The 8,287-nt window shown below is 35.6% G+C and overlaps 1 long non-coding RNA gene and 1 other non-coding gene across 9 annotated transcripts; one reads left to right on the plus strand and one right to left on the minus strand.

The window, feature by feature from the left end:
- Positions 1–3,358: 3,358 nt before the first annotated feature.
- Positions 3,359–5,540, minus strand: LOC147937925 (uncharacterized). Of its 8 annotated transcripts, none has more exons than XR_015565197.1 (6): positions 5,382–5,540; positions 4,876–5,299; positions 4,566–4,751; positions 4,229–4,366; positions 4,087–4,135; positions 3,359–3,726 (listed from the first exon to the last, which is right to left on the minus strand). It is a non-coding gene; the product is annotated as an uncharacterized LOC147937925 (long non-coding RNA). The 8 variants fall into 8 exon arrangements; XR_015565200.1 differs by having other exon boundaries at positions 4,566–4,736; positions 4,876–4,903; positions 5,382–5,519; XR_015565199.1 differs by having other exon boundaries at positions 4,876–4,903; positions 5,382–5,519.
- A 572-nt stretch (positions 5,541–6,112) lies between these two features.
- LOC147937926 (small nucleolar RNA R71) lies at positions 6,113–6,219 on the plus strand. The gene has a single exon (XR_015567624.1). It is a non-coding gene; the product is annotated as a small nucleolar RNA R71 (small nucleolar RNA).
- Positions 6,220–8,287: the final 2,068 nt, after the last annotated feature.

Here is an 8,287-nt window from a genome sequence, read left to right on the forward strand (position 1 = left end):
ATTGCTGTTGTTCGATGTCTGAGTAGTCTCTCTGTTGGGTTTCGGGTTTCAAAAGGGGTTTTATGATTCGCTAACTTAGGTTGTTAGATTTGGGATTGATCTATTGTATTCTTCATCTATTGTTGTTCTTACTGCTTAAACTAGATTAGCTACCTAGTTTATGATCTTAGGTTAAATTCATCTAGGCATCAAAAGTGTTGTTGAATTGCTTGAAAAGAACATAGGTGAGCAAGGTGATCCTTAGCCAACGACAGTTGAAGTTGAGGCACCTTGTGAACATAATCAAACTTGAACTTATTGCTTGCTAGGATTGTTTAGATTCAAACAACGGTTTAGAGTTTTATCAATTCCTTGCATTGATAACTAATGTTGCGACAGTAGGTTAGTTTTACATTCGAGATTTGAGTTCAAGAACGGTGTCTAATGCTTTCCCAATTTATCATCTGAATAAGTGATCATAGCTCCTAATTGATTCCCTGCGCCCAGTACTTTCTCTTGATTTTACAAACTTTTATTTAATTTATGTCTTCGATCGGTTACTTAAAAAACAATCTTTCTTATTGCTTTAGCTATACTCGGTCTATATAGTTTCATAGTGCATGCTTGGTCTCTGTGTATTTGACCCTAAAGTGTTATGACGACACCACTTGATCGTGGTTGAGTATGCTTTGGGTTATCAATTGAACCTTTGATCACCAAACTACTATCACAAAGTTCATATCATACTGTACTAAATCGTACTTCGCCATGACCGTAGCAACACAAATAGGATATCGAACACATTATGGTCTAGGTGGAAAGAATATTTCAAGGTGGCTCAAGTGTTTAAGGTTTCCAGCTATGCGAACGAATGAAAATCATTATGCAAAATCATAGTGAGACATAGACCAATTGGGAGGTACATAGCTCCCCTCTAACTCGGATCAAACCAACCAATGCAAAATCCCAAACAAATCATAAGTGTCCTAGATGCTTTTATAACTAATATTGTATTACACTGACTTTTACGGTTACATTCTTTCTCCTTTCCTATTTTATGTTCTTCTTTGTTTTGTTTTTTGTTTTTTTCTTTGTTTTTTTTAGAATGGGGAAGTGAGACCAGTTCTTGTCTCACAAAGACTGCATCAAAAGAACTGATCATGAAAGCTCAATACATTCTCATGGACATAACCATAAAACCACATAAACTCAATATCAATCATCAAAATAAACTACAACCACAATCCTAACTAGAAGAAAGCTATGTCGGTCTGTATACTCCGTAGTATTTGCACATGAATGCACATGATGATGATAACATAAGAATGCAAGTGGTATCAAACATGGATAGAGTTAAAAAGGTGTGATACTAGACTAAAAATCAGTCTAGCCATTTAGAGTATACAAAAAGTGAAAAAATAATGTGGGTTAAACTCTGAATGTATGATCCATTACATGATTACCAATCCCTAAGTGAGATATAATAAGTCCATATTCAGTCCAAATAAACAAGGTCAAGCTCAAATCTTCCAAAAGTTACAAGAATTATATGAAGTGATCAAGTCATGAATTTTCTAAACTTCCAAGTCATGGTATGACTTGGGACCATTTGGCTCATCAATGGTTTCAATTGAAAAGGCTTATCCCCCAATAGTAGGCTTCTTCAACAATCTTTTCATGTCAAAATCTTGAGTATGAGCACCAATTTGAAAATGGATTTACTGCTTTTTTACATCATTCATAGCCCCATCGGTATTTAAAAATGGACGACCAAGAATGAGAGGATCATGTGGTTTTGTATCAAGTTCTAAGACCATGAAATCAGTTGGGATGTAGAAGTTCTCAACTCTAACATGCATATCTTCCGCCAAACCAACTGGGGATCGCACAAAACAATCAGCAAGCACTAATGTGATCTTTGACGGTTTGAGATTGGTGATTCCTAAATGCTTTGACACAGAAAATGGCATTAAGTTCACACTAGCTCCCAAGTCACATAGTCATCTCTCAAACACATACCTCCCAATTCGAGAGGGTCATACAAAACTTCCTAAATCTCCAAGCTTCTTAGGAATCTCAACTGGGATGACAAAATTGCATTCAAATCTAACCATCTCTAACTCTTCTTTCAAGTGTATCATTGAAAAGATTTTCTCCTTGTTCTTTTGATGTCCTTCCTGCTCCTCATAATGCACATATGCCTTCCCTATAGAAATCATCATGACTCTTTCTTTAACGCTCTTCTTGTTAAACAAACATCTCCAAAACATTTCTTTTATGTTTTCATACCCTTGACTAACTCTATTGAAGAAAGTTTAGAATGCAACTGCTTCATTACCTCATCAGAGCAATCTTTTTCTTTTTCAGTGTTCCCTGTAGCTTCTCTCAGATGGCTACATATGGTAGTCTATGAACATATGGTGGTGGTGCAACGTATGGTGGTTCATCATCCTCTTTGGCTATATTAACAGCAAAAACTTCCCTCTCAAAAGTAATTCTAGCATTTTCAGCTCCCTGAAGACCTCACTCAGCAAGTTCTTCAGGTTTTTCCTGATTCATTATTGTATAACAATGCTCGTTCGATTTGGGTTCAACTTTCCCTGGTAAAACACCTGTTGATCGCGTAGAGGCAGAATAAATTTGAGCTACTTGGTTCTCAAGAGTTTTAACATGTGAATATAGTGTCGTGAACTTCCCATTAAGATCATGATACATATTATCCACCTTAACATTGATATCAGCGATATTTTCACTTGACCTTCAAAATTCTGTCGTATCATCAACTTCATTTCATTGTCCCTAGAAGAAGACGCAGAAGTAGTGCTCACATGAGCTTGGTTTGGCTCTTGGTAACTTCCCCGAAAGTTGTTATACAGAGTTTTTTTGCTGAAAACCTCCCTGACCATATCCATTCCCCTGTCTTTGTCCCTGAGACACAAATGGCTTGTTGTAGTTTCCTTGAGATGGGTTAAATTGCTTCTGATAAAACTGTTGTTGTGGTGGATACACTTCATCATGTGGGTTTTTAACATTAGTGTTTCGATAAGACAGATTAGGCACTACAAGAAAATGTCACATATACAGCGTCCGGAAAACGCTATAACAGGTTATCATAGCGGTATTGTGAACGCTATATATGCGCCCGTTATAATAGATATGACACTTTACATAGCGTTTTCTCCTTTTGCTATTTTATTTTCTTTTTAGATAGCGTTTCTTTTATCGCAGTATAAAATTATATAATAACACTTTCTTGTGCAATATTAAAGTTTATAAGAGCATTTTTTGGTTGTTATCATTTTTTAATGTATATTACCATAATGCTAAAATAATCATAATTACGATTTAATTTTTGTTTATTAAATAAAAAAATAAAATCTGATAAACACAAATTTATAATAGAAACAAATATATGATCAATGTATTCCAACATCTGATACAAGCTTAAAACAAAGAACTACTTAACACAACACCTAAAAGAATTGAAAACAAAGACTAGTATGGTCACTGAACTTGCTCACTACCTCTAGTTCCATTTCCACAAGTTGGTGGCAAAAAGCTTTAAAACCTTCTTTCTGCATCAACCGTGGAAGCTACTAATACCCATATGGTTTCGTCTCTAGAAACAGTGTCTTCACTTGTCTTCCTTAATAGATGTTGTTTGTCTTTCTGCTGGTGCCTTCTCTATTGCAGGAGCTTTCACCTTAACAGCATCATCTTTCTTCTCTCCTGATTTCGCTGTTTCTTCTGCAATTACAAAAGATGTTTCAGTACTTAAGTTCTGCATTTCACTGAGGAACAAAGAAACACAGTCATTCAACTCGGTGAAATGCTCTCATTTCATCAAGAAGCTGTGACCAAACATAAACTAGAAAGATCTTCAAAGCTCTCATTTCATCAAGAAGCTGTGAATTTTCCACACTCTTGAAACTTCTTTGATATCATCACGTAATCAGCTTCAACATACAACAAAATAACACAAACACCTGATAGATATAAGTTTATCAAAATCACCACAGATTCATGAAATCAAAAGGAAGATGATACAAACACACAGAAGAAACACATAGAAAACTATCTAGACATTAGATAAGTATCTGCCATTACGGCTTTCACCAATAATGTAGAGCTTTTTATTAACAACCACTGCCGCATGCTGCATTTTCAAGACAAGACATGAATCAATATAAGAGAGATTATCTCCAATCAATACAAATGCTTAACTACTAAAAAAAATATGAATCACCACCTTGTAGGGAACTGAAGATCGAGAGCCAGAAACAGGGAGTGGTGACCATTCATCGTGAGCGAGATTTGAATGCCAATCACCAACGTCTATCTCTTTCATGATCTTTTCCATCACTGAAGACTACGTCACAGCTTCAGTCTGAGAGCAAAAATTAAGAGACAAGTTCTGATCACATTCAATTTAACAGTCAGATACAAGAAACTTTATAATCAAGTAGATGGATACGACTTCTAAAATCTAGAATCCAAAACCATAGTCATATCATGTTCAGTAATGGTATGAAGCAAGTCACCAAGAGTCAGGAATTATACTTTAAGAAGATATATTTCTTATATACCTTTGCAAGCAAAATTTCACTTGGATAAAAATCATAATCACGTTTTGCTCATCTTTTTCTTGTTGTTGAGTCATTTAGTTTCTCGAACTGCTTCCGGAGAGTGTCTGAGTTTCTTTTGTCATATCTAGACTCCTTTGCTACACCCTCATTGTGCCTTGTCTCTCGCTCGATCTGTAATTGTGACATCTAAATAATGAAACAAGGAAAAAGCTTAACAAATTGATACTCCAAAATCTCACAGTTCAAAATTCTAATAACACTCAAATAAAACATAATCAACCCTAAAATCAAATAGATCTAGAGATTTTACCTTGCAAGCAGTCACAGTTCTCAGCCTCCTTGTGAACAATGAAATTGTCAGTTGGGAATAAAAACAAACACTTGGTGGGTGCATTTTTTCTTCATCTTGTCTAATTGTTCTCATAAACGAGCCTAGATAAAAAAAAAAAAAAAAAAAAAAAAACCCCCTTCTTGCACAGATCTGATAATAAACCTACAAAATCAGCTAACCCATAAACAAAATTCACCTCAATACTTAAAACCTCAGTCACAAAATCAAACCAAACGAGAGAAAAAATCGGAGAAATTCGCGAAGAAGGGAGATGACTCGTTTGGAGAAGAGACGGATAAGATTGCTTGAATCGTGCATTCAAAAGAGGAGATAGATCTAAGAGATGAGTGAAGTAGTGCGGATCTAGAACGCATAATCTAGGGTTTGTTGTCTTGATTCGGATCTGAGGAATTGGAAAAGACAGAGACGGAGGAAAATTAGACGAGAACAAAAATTAGTGGGATGATAGAGAGAGAGAGAGAGACCTCGACCAGTGTTACTGAACTTGAGAGGGTGTGTGTGGTGTTTCTCGTAGAAGATGAGATTTTGTGTGTTGAAGGAAAGATATAAGCTTGTATTTGTGTGTCGTTTAAGTGTTCAAAGATCTTTTCTAAACTTTATTTTTTTTTATAAGTTGAGCGGGCAATTGAAAGTTTAGATACAATTTTCATTAAAAATTAGGCGGACAATGAAATTTTATTATTTATAGCGGTTATCATTTTAGGAACGCTATGAATTAGTCAGACATAAATCAACTATAGCATAAACACATAAAACGTTATATTTAAATGTTATTAATACTTGTTTTTCTTGTAGTGAGGGTGATTCTTGTAGCCTTGGTTGAAACCATTGTTTTCATAGCCTTGATTCAAATAATTTAACTCAGCCTGCAACTCCTCAGAACAATCCCCAACACCTTCCAGATAAACCTAACCATCACCAAAGTCATCACAGTAATTCACACTCCTTTGAGCTTTTCTCAAAAGTTGTTCTATTTTTGTGGTAAACGCAGCAATCTATTTTGAATCTCCTACTTCTCACTATCTTATCATAGTCAACACAATGATTATTGTTGCTAGCAGCTAGGTTCTCAATTAAAATCCCAGCTTCTATTTCGTTCTTAGTCATGAAGCTCCTATTACTAGCTGTATCTAGAGCCATCTTATACCTCTCATCAACCCCTCTGTAGAATGTGTTGATGAGTGATTCTGGTGTGAATCCATGATAGGGACATTCTCTTTTGTAATCTTTGAATTTTTCCCAAGCTTCATGGAATGACTGAGTAGCATTCTGGTGGAATCCTTAAATCTTATTCCTGAGAAGAGTAGTCCTTGCTTGAGTAAAATACTATCCCAAGAACGCACTTTTATACTCATCTCATGATCGAAATGTATGCCCCTTCAACTACTTAATCCATTGATGAGCTTTGTCACTCAGAGAAAATTAGAACAACCTGCAATTGATAGTATCATCAGGCATCCCATTCATTCTCGTCGTACCACATATTCCTCAAAGTACTCCAAATGATAAGTTGGGCTCTCTGACGGTAGGCCATGAAACTGATTTTGTTTCACAAGACCCAACGAGCCAGTTTAATCCCAAAATCATTTCTGGTGATTGGAGAATGCTGGACAACTCTGTGGTACATCTCAGCGTTGGGAGCATCTTGTTCCCTCAAAGTATGTCGAACATTCGTAAGTCTTTGATTAAGAGCAGATAAGCGCGCAACTTTTCTTTGCGCAGCTTCACGGGCAACCTCTCCACAAGAAGGAAGAATAACATTTCCAACAGGAGGATTAATATTTGCAGGAGGAAGATTAATGTTTGCAGGAAGAGGATCCTCAAACTCTCCATAATGTTCATCATCCACATTACCATCATTTCGACCACCTAAACAATCAGCCATTTCATCAAATCTTTTCTTTTTCCTATTCTCTCTCTCTCAAAGTTTCCCAAATCCTCGTGATATATTTCTTGATGAGAAGAGCCTGCACTGCAGGTCATACACCTAAAGCACACAAAAAATTGTTAGTACACAACTGTAAAAAAAAGGCTCTAGAGTAATTATCCAATACAATTAACCGTGAGGCAGTTTATACGGGATCGAACCCACAAGGACCAATAGTACACTAAAGGTTTATGAGACTTTTAAATAGCTGAAATGAACGAATGTTTGTTTTACTTTGTTTTGTTTTCAAGATTGTAAATAAAAATACATGAAATAAAACAGTTTAGATTATGGGATTAAAACATTGGGTCATAGGGTATTTGAGAGATCAGTGACTAATGAGTAAATGAAACATAGAATTTAATAATTAAAAACTATTATAGAACATAAACACAATTTCAATATTAGTTTGCTAAACTTTCATTTGCAACCTCCTAGCATAATTCACATGACAATCAAATCATTAAGTCCACAGTTCGTTTTTAACATCAATTTTCGCAGGCTAGAAATACATTGCTCAGTTCATATTAGATCATACATTCTCGAACACTTTTGATGAATAGAAAAACTTAGAACTTAGAACAAGGTGATCAGTCATGTTATATCATTAATAGCATATGAATCAAAAAACCTAAAAAATTAAGAACTATCAAAACATCAATGCATTGAATCCCCTAATAAGAACCCTAAAACCCAACAAAGAGACTACTCACACATATTGAAAACAATATAATAAGGAGATGAAGAAGACATAATTAAATTGATGAAATAAAATGCAAAGAGTTTAGAATTCTTCTCCAAATTGTCAAGAAGGATGGATGAATCTCTAATTTTCAAAAACGGTGTACGAAGGTATCAAAGTGCAAAAAATCTAAGGAAAATACAATGTGTCCTGCTAATTAAGTTTTGTGGGGTATATAATCCTCATTAAAAGAAAATAAATAAATTAAAAAATTCAGAAAATGGAAATAAGTGTCTAGATCACAGACAGAAAGATAACAAACTTCACCAAACTTCTCCTAACCTCAGCAGACTTATCCACAGACTTCACCAGATTTCTCCATACTTCAGCAGACTTGTCTACAGACTTCACCAGACTTCTCCAGACTTCGGCAGACTTGTCCACAAACTTCACCAGACTTCCCTAGACTTCAGCAGACTTGTCCGGACTTCATGATTCATTTTAACTCTCGATATCTTAAAGTCAGTTCCTGCTTCTTTACTACGGTTAAGCTTGAATCCAACCAAAAGACTCCATATCTAACACATCATCTCCACAAAAGATGGACAAAGATGCGACAAGTAACTCAAAACGAATACTAACTAAAGGACAAAATTCACCAAAAACACAATAAATCATTGACCGAATCTTCTATCGAGCCGAGAATCCCGTCACCAGATCCCAAACTCCTCACCTTGTGCACCTTGGTGCTCGAGCTCTCC

Source organism: Camelina sativa, chromosome 9 (genome assembly GCF_030686135.1).
Source record: "Camelina sativa cultivar CO46 ecotype springtype chromosome 9, ASM3068613v1".
NCBI classification, from domain to species: Eukaryota; Viridiplantae; Streptophyta; class Magnoliopsida; order Brassicales; family Brassicaceae; genus Camelina; species Camelina sativa.